This window comes from Perognathus longimembris, chromosome 6, assembly GCF_023159225.1.
Source record: "Perognathus longimembris pacificus isolate PPM17 chromosome 6, ASM2315922v1, whole genome shotgun sequence".
Taxonomy (NCBI): Eukaryota; Metazoa; Chordata; class Mammalia; order Rodentia; family Heteromyidae; genus Perognathus; species Perognathus longimembris.
The window spans coordinates 34,131,690-34,144,222 of NC_063166.1; the positions used below are offsets into that span (position 1 = coordinate 34,131,690).

The window sequence follows — 12,533 nt, forward strand, 5'->3', positions numbered from 1 at the left end:
GCCCGAGCTACTGTAGCTCCCCTAGCCACTATTATTGCTCTTACTGGAGTTGTGAGGTCAGGGCCCCACTGTAAAAGCTATTGGAATTTAGATTACAGCCTGAAACACAGGATTGTGCTTCATGTCCATAAGTCCAGGGGGGAATGAAAGACTAGGACGACTCCATCTTGAAACTGCAACCATCTTGTTGTTTGTGTTAAGCTAAGTGTTAGGTTTTTTAAAGTAGGTAGCCGGTAAAGGAGAACACTACGCGGTATTCAGGCAGGAGAGAAAGTTTATTACTGAACTGCTGGCCTGTGGCAGAGATGATCCATGGCCGGAGAGAAGATAGAGAAGAGAGAGATGGGAGAGAAGGGAGAGAAGAGAGAGAAGAAAGCAGAGAGAAGGGAGAGAGAGAGCGCGACCCCACCCAGCCCTGCCTTATATCTAGGGCAGGGGCAAGGGGTGTGGCCAGGTGGATTAGGATGTGACCTCAGGGAAAGGGGAGGTAACTGCCTCCAGGTCTGCAGGTTCCCCAGGTAACTGGGTGGAGACTTAATGAGGTGGGGGCATCTACATGGAGCCCTCAGGGAGAGGACCTAACACTAAGAATAAACCAACCGGCCATAAAAGCCCATTTCCCGGGTGGCCCAACCGGTTCGGGAAAGTTCCAGATACTTTTGACCACCCTGGAATGTCATCAGACCAATTTTTAGAGAACCCCTAGCCCCAAGTCAATCAGATTTGTCCTCACACCCCAATCCTGCCTGCACCTGGTTTATGTAACTTTGTGATTTTTTTCCTTTAAATACCCATGTAAAACTCTGCTCGTGGCCTTCCTCCTAACCTCCGCTGTGTCAGTGGGTAGGATGAGGCCCGAGTTGCAGCTCGCCTGAATAAAGCCTTGCTTTTGCATTTTGGAGCATCTGGCTCTTGGTGGTCTTCTTGGTGGTCTCCTCGCGACATGGACATAACAGTTTCTTGTGGCATATGGCAGCCTAAGGACAGAGATGACTCTTGCTCTTTGGGGGAGAAGCTGACCAGTCCCCCAGTGTACCAACGGCTGCTTCCTAGTTCTTCCAAGTCAGGAAGAGGAGGGGAGACATGCCTGGCCAAGTGACCAGTTCTCACACTCACTTTTCCAGCGTTCAAAGCTGAGGGCCACAGGGGGGCAAGGACACAAGGGGCGTGCCCATCTGGCCTGTTGGGTGTCTTTAGATGAGAGTGACAGGAATCTCAGTGCTTAGAACTAACACAGCGACCAGGAAGAGGGCAGGGTTAGCACCTCTGTTTTCACTGGAGGCTAAATCAGGCACAGGTTTTTTTTGCCAGAATCATTCTCTCTCCCCTCAGTGAGGCTCCAGGTAGGTTGTCTGTGCCAGACTTTCCTCCCACAGCCACAAACACCCAGTGGCCTGCGACAGCCCCCTTTTCTCCAGAAACAGAACCTTTTCCTAACCTTGCAACTTCTAGAAAGCCCTAAGGAAAAGGTAACAATGGGTGAGGTGCAAGCTCCTTTCTGCTGGTCACGCTGCACGAGAGTAAGTTCCCTAAGCCTTACTCTACCAGGCTTGGGGTGGGGTGGGGTAGGGTGGGGTGGGCAGTTTCACTCAACCAGCTCTCACTCATTAGAAAGTGAACTGCCCCAGAGGCAGACCTTTGACTTCAAGCAGGGTATGTTCTGTCCTTGCCCTAGGGTAGATCAAAGTGCTAATAGCTTCAGTGCTAGAGCCATAGAGAGTAGGTGTGGGAGAGCAAGTTTGCATACCTGGGTCTGGCAATGAGTTCAAGATCTAGGACTAGGACATAAGAAGGAGGAAGAGGAGGTGATGGTGAAAGAGGAAGAGGAGGAGGAGGTTGTGGTGGTGTTGGTAGAGGAGGAGGAGGAGACGTAAAATACGAGCAAAGTACTGATGGATCACTCCTGGAATCCTAGCTTCTCAACATCTAAGATCTGAAGATTGTGGTTGAAGGCAGCCCAGAAAGGAAAAATCTGTGAGATTCTTATCTCTAATCAACCAATATCCACCTGGAAATAGTTCCCTCTCCATAACTTCGTAGGACCTGGCATGCACAGTGTTGTCTAGTGCAGATGCAGAGGCTCTGAAGTCAGGCAGACCCTACCTGCATGATTCCCAGCCCAGCTGCATAGTCTCAGTGGGGCTTCAGACTAGACTTGGTACCGTTGTATGAACCTTGTCTGCAAGAATGCACAAACAGGGGCTGGGGATATAGCCTAGTGGCAAGAGTGCCTGCCTCGGATACACGAGGCCCTAGGTTCGATTCCCCAGCACCACATATACAGAAAACGGCCAGAAGCGGCGCTGTGGCTCAAGTGGCAGAGTGCTAGCCTTGAGCAAAAAAGAAGCCAGGGACAGTGCTCAGGCCCTGAGTCCAAGGCCCAGGACTGGCCAAAAAAAAAAAAAAAAAAAAGAATGCACAAACAACAGCCATTCTATATTATTTTCTGTCCTGCGTCATAGCTGTTCTCTTAACAGGTAGCATCTGCCTGTCCCAAGTTGAATTTAGGCTGGCTCAGTTTGCTCTGAGCAAACAGTGACTATAGCTATGTATCAACACATATGGAAATCGGAAAGAAACCAGAATGGCTCAGCTTGGCTCCATCTCAGTAGCTGACCAGCCCAATTATGAGCTAAATAAATTTGAGGGTAGCTTGTTATGCAGCAATAGCTACCTAATACATACACTCCTGCACTTATTTCAGACCGGATCCCAGCATTGGATGACATGTTGGTTGCAAGTTACCCAGCAAATTCTAAGTTCCCTGCAGGTACTAATTCTTATTTAACATCAAGTCTTTCCAATAACACAGAAATACATATAGACGTGTGTGTGTGACTAATGTTTTAACTAATACAATAACCCACACTACAAAAGGAAATAGAGGCCTGTTGGGACTGCTTTCTCTGCTCCGGCTCAAATGCTTATTCCTTTCTCTCTTATTACCCTCGTATCGTCCTCTCCCCCAACCCTCGGCCTGCAGGTCTGTCGGGGTGAGACGTAGGGGCGTCTCCGTCCTGGCGTGCGCGCGACCCGCGTGGCAATGTGACCGTTTTCCTACCTACGTACATAGACCACGGAGTCAGCTTCTGAGAGCGAACTAACTTTATTGAGAAAGGGACAAGGGTAGATGATCGGGGGACGGGGGTTGGCCAGGATTCCCATAGGCCAAAAGGCTGTCACTTGACCTCCAAGGGGCTGGTCACTTGACCTCCAAGGGGCTACGTCACTCTGAGCGCGCCAAACCAGGGCGGGGCTGGTAGGCGCCAGGCTGGCTGCCAGCTAAGTCGGGGGTCTCTTTGCCCGACCGGTTTCTCCGGATTCCAATGTAGAGAGGATGGAAAGGCCGCATTCCCCAGCTGGGGGAGGTGCCTCAGGCCCCTTCCATCTAGGGGGGAAGATGGACCCCAACAGAGGCCCCAATTCCAAATTGCAAACCAAGAAGTTAGATTTTAACTTATTGCCTCCAAATCTAAACTCCAGAGGTCAAGGCTATAAGACAGATCTGAAAACACAAAGTCCTCCCCCGACCCCCTACCACTGTGCTTTACTGTCTTCAAGATCTCCAGGACAAGGGCTGGGAATATGGCCTAGTGGCAAGTGTGCTTGCCTAATATACATGAAGTCCTGGGTTCAATTCCCCAGCATCACATATATAGAAAATGGCCAGAAGTGGCTCTGTGGCTCAAGTGGCAGAATGCTATCCTTGAGCAAAAAGAAGCCAGGGACAGTGTTCAGGCCCCAAGTCCAAGTGCCAGGACTGGCCAAAAACAAAAAAAAAAGAAAGATCGTTAGGACAGGAGAATGTCCCACACCACACAGAGGTGGAAGCAGTGGTCCACCTCTGTACTTCCTACTTATAGCCTTCTGCTCCATTTCCCAGGAACTCTGTCTCCTGCAACTGTGGGCTTAAGCAGATACCGGTAGGAGATTGTTCCTTTGCCTGTAGCAGAGACAGAGTGTTGGGAGGCTCAGGTTGGTTACCTCCCTGAGGTGGGGGTATAGACATATATGTGTGTGTGTGTGTGTATATATATATATATATATATATGTATATGTATATGTATATGATCAAAGGCATTTCAATTTCATCAAAAATCTGTTGGCTCTGGTTTTGCATTGGTTATTTCTTCAAGGTTTGGGGTGATGTTAACATTGTATTCATTCATTCAATCACTTATTTTTGTGCTGATCCTGAAGCTCAAACTAATGATAACTCCTTTGTAGAATTACCCAAAGAAAATAAAAAATAATTTTTAAAAGGTCAGACAGATCTATACAGAGTAAAGTGAAAGTCTCTAGTTCCTCCTAATTTATTTCCATTCTTAGAAGGAACACTTTGGGGCTGGGAATGTGGCCTGGTGGTAGAGTGCTTGCCTAGCATACATGAAGCCCTGGGTTCAATTCCTCAGCACCACGTAAACAAAAAAAAGCCAGAAGTAGCGCTATTGCTCAAGTGGCGGAGTGCTGGCCTAGAGCAAAAAGAAGCCAGGGACAGTGCTCAGGCACTGAGTTCAAGCCCCAGGACTGGCAAAAAGGAATTAAAAAAATTTTTAAGGAACACTGATATTAATTCTTCCAGCATTTACTGTGCTTTTATCAATATGTATAAAAGTTTTTTTACACATAAATTACATTATGCTACATTGTTTTTCAGTGTTCTTTCTCCCTGAGTTACATATCACAGGTGCCCTTCTATATCAGTGCATATAGTTCTCACAATTTTTTTATTTATTTGTTTTTGAGGCAGGATCTTACCATGTAGCCCAGGCAGGCCTGAACTTATTTCCAGTGGCATAAACTCTTGATCTCCTGGCTTAGCTTCTGGAATGCTGGACTAATAGACATGTGCCATATCCCCTGATTGTAATGTATAGTTTTTAGTATTTTGAAGTATTTGAGGGACCAGATATGTTAGAGCACACCTATAATCTCATCTACTCAGGAGATAGAGATTGAGAGGTTTGAGCTTTGAGTCCAGCCTGCATAAAAGTTAGTGAGATTCTCATCTCAACAAACTGATGTGGCATTGTATCTTTGGCTAATTACAAATCCTACTGGCCCAGTCATGAGAAAGTATGATTGTGTAGTGCTCTTCTTTGGGGGTTGGGGAAGCACATAGGTCAATTGTGGAAATGCGCACATTCTTCTCACGGGAGACTTCTGGTCACAGCCAAACAAGGTTGCTTCCCTGGGTCCTAGTTCTGTGTCTCTCTTCTTTTTGAAGCATGTGGCAGGCGGAAGACAGAGAGATTTACAAACGTCTCAGTCACTTGATGCCTTCTGTGCAGTGAGGTTTATGTGGCTTTCTGTTCCTAAGCCTGTTGACTATTTTCAGAGCTTTTCAGGAACCATGTGAAGTCTGAGATTCTTTCTGCCAGCTAATAAAGTTGCAACTCTTGTTCAAGACAAAGGACTTCATTCCTAACAGTGGGACCTGTCACCATGTGTAGAGCAGTCACCCTAGGAGAGAGAGACAAACACTGACCAACTCATTAGGAGAAACCGTTCATACAGTGTGGAGGCTGAGAAGTCTGTCACAGACATCTGTAAGCTAGAGACCAGGAATGCTTATCTGGAAGTTCTGGAAGCTTCACAACCAGGCAAGCTGTTAGTGTTCCTCAATCCAAGGCCACAGGTCTGAGAACCTAGGGGACCAGGGGCATAAATCCTGAAGTCCCAAGGCCAGAGGAGCTGGAGTTCTGATGTTCAAGATTGTATTCATGCTTGGTCCACCTTTCTTAATTAATTGTAGAAGGGCTGTGTGTATGTACTCCAGAATGTTTCATCTCCAGAAGAGAGATCAAGTTCCCCTTTCCTCTGCCCCTTTTCCTGTCCTGAGCCCCCAGCTGGCCCGATGATGCCCACCTCCATCAAGAGCCATCACTGCCATGCCAGTCTGTGGACACGGCCTCCTACACACCCAAAGGCGCCCACTGATGTTATTACAATAACTCCATCACTCCAAACAGCCTTCCAGACAATCCAATTGGCCTTAAATAAGGCACAGCTGGCACGCTACAAGCCTAAGTGCCCACTTTGCCTTTGGATCCTCCCCGGATCTGAACTTTTTTCACCTGCAATTACACAATCAGGTGAGCCCCTTCAATGTGTGCACACATCGGTGAGAGGAGCTCCCAGGGTTTATTCCCAGTTAGACCAGCTAGCTGACTTGGTAATTAAGGGCAGGGACACTTCCCTGAGACATTATGGAAGAGATCCTGACGTGCTAACTATTCCCTACCGGTTGTCAGATTTTGAATGGGTCAGGAGAAATAATTCACGTGTGTCTAGTGCCCTGGAGGGCTTTATGGGTAAGATAGATTGCCACTATGGCACTTCAAGATGGGTGACCTCATTTTCCAGGCTACAATGGACACCCCCTGTGCTTTTCTCTACCAAGCCCCTTGTCAAGGCTGCCAATGTCTTTACAGATGGTGGGCGAGCCGGCTCTGCCGTAGTGGTGCGCTCCGCCTCGCCCCCTGCCGGTGGGAAAGATAACACCCATTACTTTGAAGCCGTCACTGGCTCTGCACAGTTTAAAGAGCTGTACGCAGTCGCCTTGGCGCTGACCCATGTTAAACAGCCAATGAACTTGTTCTCTGATAGTCTATATGTGGTTAATTTGCTACCCAACCTGGTATGTTCATATATCAAGTTGGATGGAAACCCAATCACTCCTCTGATGATCCAAGTCAGGTCTCTGTTAAAAGAGCGGAGTGAGCCTATTTTTTTACAGCACCTTCGTGGACACCAAGGACTGCCTGGGGACCTGGCACAAGGTAATCGTATGGCTGACCAGCTGGCCACTAATGGAACCATCATAGCTCTGGCCATTGTACAACCTCAAAACCTCCAAATGGCCAAAGGGCTTCATGAGCGTACTCACTTAAGTTGGAGAGGGTTACATCAGAGATTTCCTTCAATTCCTATAAAAGACTTAAAAAAGATGATAAGGACTTGCAAATCATGTATGCCTTTCGTGCAAGTCCCTCCCCTGCAATCTCCAGGTGTGAATCCAAGAGGATTAAGACCCAACTTAATTTGGCAGACTGATGTGACCCATTACGCCCCCTTTGGAAGGCTAAAATATATATTTATGTCTATTGACACATGCTCTGGCTCGTGTTGGGCCTCTCTGCATACCGGGGAAAGAGCACGGCATGCTGAAAGCCACTTACAATGTTTTGCTATCCTAGGGTTGCCTTTACAGGTTAAAACAGATAATGGACCTTGTTTCACCAGTAAGCCTTTACAGGCATTTTTCCAAATTAAACATACCACTGGAATACCTTATAACCCAAAGGGTCAAGCCATAATTGAGAGGCATAATAAGACCCTGAAGGATCAATTATTAAAACAAAAAGGGGGAGGGGAAGCCCCCAGGACCAGCTGAGGACAGCGATGTTTACATTGATTATTTTAAATTTCTCTAAGGACCAACCTCTGTCGGCTTTCCAGAGACACTGGTCAAGCCAAACACCCTACTTAAAAGTGGAGGCCCGGTGGAAGGATTCTCTGACAGGGGCGTGGCGTGGACCAGACCCAATTATCAGTGCAGGAAGGGGATTCGCCTGCGTTTTCCCTATTGGGGAACCGAATCCAATCTGGATACCAGCTAGAGATGTAAAATATTGTCCAACAGAATGACCACCCAAGGGCACCTGCCCTTGAGGGATGTCTCCCCTTGTTTCCTCTCAGGAAAGCAAAGACCGAGGTGGAATTTTCTAAGGAGAAACGGGAAAACCTGCCTGCACCAGCGATGGACCTGGACCCAGTGTCGGCCCTGTTTCTCCCCTGGACCCTGCCTGACGCCCTTTGTAGTAACGTTTGCTGTGGCAGCATGGCCCACAGCCTTGCACAAGGACCAAAGGGAAATTTTGCACGGTTGTCCCTCCCTTTCGCTCCCCCCTTTGCTGCTTATCTCGGGGGTCCCCATTGGGGGGAAATAGGAGCTAAAGGACTTGGACACTTTAATGTTTTATTATAAATGTTTATAATAAGTAAGGTATTGGCACCTTGCTGCAATGTTTACTGTGAAGTGTTTACTAACCTCAATTGTTAAGTTACCAGAATCCTGGCTGCCACATCACCAGGACCTGAACCTGCCCCTCTACCTCACCATCGAGGGAAGGAAGAGCCATCTGTGCTACCTTGAGCGACACCAGACTGGACCAGAATTCCTGTTTTCCGTGGACTGACCCCGATAAGAGACCCTCCATTGCCTTGTGCCTTGTTGTAATTACTCATGTGTTACAATTGTTCATGTGTTACAGTTGCTCATGTTTGCATTTGCCTTGTATTACGATTGCTTATGCTCATGTCTGCTTTATGCTCCCATTTACCTTATGTTTACATTGGGTCTCTTGTTGTAAGCGATGGGCCAGAGCTGTCTAGGTACCAAGTGGCCTTTTAGCCATATAAGAACCCCAAGAGGCTTGTCACTCGACCCCTAGGACCTGCTGCTCACTGAGGTCCGCTGGCATGGGAAAAATTATCAGGCTCTCTTTCGAGTGCCAATCCCACTCTCCCCAAGGCCTCTCATCGGGCCTGCCAGCCTGGCAGGAAGGTCAGCCTGAAGAGCTAGGGCGTTAGCCCAAGACGGGTAAGACTCCCCATGGGGGGGGGCAACCTAAGACATGGCGCGCTCTCGAGTAGGGCGCCTCCTGCTGTTCAAAAAAAATATAAAAGAGGCAGATGTTGGGGTCCATCTTTCTCGCCTTGATGGAAGGGGCTTTATGCACCTCCCCCAGCTGGGGAATGCGGCCCTTCTACCCTCTCTACATTGGAATCCGGAGAAACCGGTTGGGCAAATAGACCCCCAACTTAGCCGGCAGCCAGCCCGGCGCCTACCAGCCCCGCCCTGGTTCGGCGCGCTCAGAGTGATGGCAGCCCCTTGGAGGTCAAGTGACAGCTCTTGGCCTATCGGAATCCTGGCCAACCCCCTTCCTTCGGAATCATCTCCCCTTGACCTTCTCTCAATAAAGTTAGTTCGCTCTCAGAAGCCTACTCCGTGGTCTATGTACGCTAGCTCCCCGGGAAGGATAGCGGTCACATTACCACGTAGGTCGCACGCACGCCAGGCCGGAGTGACCCCTACGTCTCACTCTAACTTACCTGCAGATCGAGGGTTAGGGGAGAGGACGATATGGAGGGTAATAAGAGAGAAAGAAATAAGCATCCGAGCCGGGTCAGAGAAAGAACCCCAACAAGATCAAGTTCCCCTTTCCTCTGCCCCTTTTCCTGTCCTGAGCCCCCAGCCGGCCCGATGATGCCCACCTCCATCAAGAGCCATCACTGCCATGCCAGTCTGTGGACACGGCCTCCTACACTCCCAAAGGCAGTGCTTTACCTGTTCTCCATTTAATGTGATGCCTGAAATGAACCATCACACAAGAGTTGGCATTTGCAGCAGCACCAAGTCCCAGTCCCCACAGTGACATAAAATTGGTCCATGATGCTGGCGCATGCAGAAGGTTCCATCATGGAATGGAACCCCAAACTCAAGAAGCCTTCTGCTGGGCAAGGAGCCTGCCTCTTTGCAGGAGGAGACAGAACTTGTGACACTGGTGAGTAAGCAGGCCTGTGCTGGCCTTTGGAGGGTCCTGTTCCTAGCTCCCAAGGTTGCTGCCTACACAGTCACTGTGGAAAAGAAACACTAGGTTTTCCTGGGTTTACAGGAGGAAGCTGTCATTCATTGCCTCTTGTGTTCCCTGTGCAGATCATACTGTAGTTCACTAATGTTCACACACACATGGGTTTTGTGTATAGAGTTGAGACATTCTTATCGGAGCAAGTGAAAGTGATACGGAGCAGGTCTGAAAGCACTATGTTTCCAAGAAAAATGTGAAAGCGGGTAAGTGTTTATACAAGTGTGGCACACACAGCAGATAGCAGATTTAATGATCTAGTTGAACACAGTTTTGCACAGCTGCCATGTTAGTTCTACCATTTTCCCATGGTGTTGAAGGAGCTGGACTACTTCCAGGGATTCACTTGAGTTGTGATGTTCACACAGTCTTGTGTTTGTGTGTTTGAAAGTGCAGAAGAGTCAACAATGATGGCATACTTTTCCAAATACCAAATTCAGAAGCATCATCCTAAAGCAGAGCTGAGCACAGTGAGTGATTTGCAGTGCCCCGTGCTACAGAGCGGCAAGCTAAAGGGAGAGCCAGAGTTGTCCTGGGCTGCCCCAGAGCTCTTTGATCAGCTGGGAACAGTCTTCTGTAATACAGACCTATAGGTATTTACACTTGGGGATTGGGTGGAGCTCCGGCCTGCTGTTTTGTTTTTTTAGACATGTACCCCTTAGGATGTGATTATGCCGTAGTTCTGAATATTGTTTCTTTTTTTCCTCTGTGATAGAAATAACGAGCCTAATAATTTTGTGTCAACTATTGCTGTCCCCAGCCAAGTGCAGTGGTAGCCAAAGCTTGCTTGTGCACCATCACTGGCCTCATCCTTCCGGAGAGGATCTGTGTCCTGCTGGAACGGCTGTGGTAAGCACCTTTTTCATGGTTTTTTAGTGCCATGGTGGCATGCTGAGCACAAGCCAGGCAGGCCCCTCTTCTTGGCTTGGGATCAAGCATAGAAATGTTACATTTCAAATGGGTTGGTAATTTCTGCTGAGGAATGTGCTAGGTTGAGCCACCTGTTCTGATGAGAAGGTAGGCAGAGACTCAGAGCAGAGAAGCCACTCTTTCTCCTGCTTCTCCACCCTGAGCCATTTCAATGCAAAGTTAGAACATCACTCAGAAACAGAGCAGAATTCTGTGGGATGAATTACAGTTAATTTTTAGTACTGGAGTTGTACAAAATGTTCAATCTGACATGGTGTGGACAGAAATAGGGTAGAAGAGAGTTGATCAGCCCAAACATATCTAAGACTTGTTCCAGCACTGAAATTCTTTGAGTCACTCAGCATTAACCGTATGCTAAGTGTTAAATAGAATGCTGAGGTTTTTGTTGTTGTTTTAGTCATTTGAAGAGCTGCTGTATAAATAAAATGTGTACATGGGATCTACTGTGAGGACAGAGAATTATCCTGTTTAGTGTTTTCTGTCTTTAAACTGTCTTACTATTAAAATTCTTCATTGTTCTCCACTCCCCTGTCACTCGTCATTAGTGTGGTTTGAACTCATGTTACTCAGCTTGCCTATTCAGCAGCCAGTTTACCACTTGTGCTATGCCTCCAACCCCAATTTTGGCTGGTTAAATGGAATGAAGTCTTGAAAACTTTTCTGCGCAAGCTGGTTCCAAACTTCATTCCTTCAGATCTCAGCCTCCGGAGTAGCTGTATTACAAGTTTGAGATACTTGTGCCTGGGAGAGTTTTACCTTTTTGAACCCAATATCCATTTTTATATTTATTAGTTTAGTACTTTGGATTTCTACAATAAGAAGGCAGGTTTTTATGAATTTGGTGAATTACCCTGTGACGTTCCACTAGCCAGACTGAGACCATTACTCTTAACTGGAGGAAAACACCCTTTTACCCTGGGTAGGGTTTTGTGATTTGGGTTCGTCTTTGTTGGTTTGTTTTGTGGCACTGAGCATCTAACTCTTGTACACACCAGACAAGTGTTCTACTCTGAACTGAAACCCTATCATGGTTCTTTGAGTCTTCTTTAATGTTCCAGAATTAGGGTGAGAACTGTGACTTTGTGTGTTGTGTGTTATCTTTATGGAACTTACAATATAACTTCAGGAACTCACTCTGCATCTGCTAGTTTGGATAAGTTAATTCTAAACTCTAAGATCATTAGAACACCTTGAATAGAGTTTTTACTTAAATGTGAGCATGCCTGAGTCTCCCTTTTTGTTAAGGATGATCTCTTTTCAGTCATTACTTTGATGAACCGAGCTGGCTCCAGTTCAAGCTGGCTGTCAGTTCAAGGCTATGCAGACAGCCCTATTTCCTGGAGACAGAATGAGCATGATTTTCACAAAGGAGGTGATCATATGTACAACTTTGTGATTTTTAATAACCAGGACTATTGTCTTCAGATGGCTGTTGGGACACTTGATAATTGCCTCCTTAAGCAATACAAAAATTTTAAACCTAAAATTTTAGTCACTCTTGTTTTCTGATTTCTTCATTATGTGTGCGCGGGGATGTGCCCTGATGACGTTCCTCAGCTCAGCATTTGCTTGCATTCTGGTATGCAGCAGCCTGTCCCTGTGGCCGCTGGGTGCATGCTCAGTGACTGGTTTGTCGCTTGTTCTCTCCATCAGTGCAAGCACAGGGTGTGCTTACTGCATTGTCGTGACAGCTGGGATAAAGGGACCAAAGTTCATCTCAGCTTTTATCAAGTAATGAGAAGACTTGTATCACCACCCTTCCCAAGGCCTGTCCTATGGTAAGGCTCCTTATTTGCTCCCTCCTCAATTTCTCTTTCCTCAACTTTATGAGGAAACTGAGGCACGGAGTGACAAGGAAGCTGCTGAGTTCACCCTGCTGTGGATGAGCCTGGATATTAGGCCAGCCTGGGTTCTAATCAGCTGTTCTCACTGTATTTATTGCCTCTAGATCAG

The 12,533-nt window shown here is 47.3% G+C and overlaps 1 pseudogene; it reads left to right on the forward strand.

The window, feature by feature from the left end:
* The first annotated feature begins 943 nt into the window (after window positions 1-943).
* LOC125353678 lies at window positions 944-12,178 on the forward strand (annotated as a pseudogene).
* Window positions 12,179-12,533: the final 355 nt, after the last annotated feature.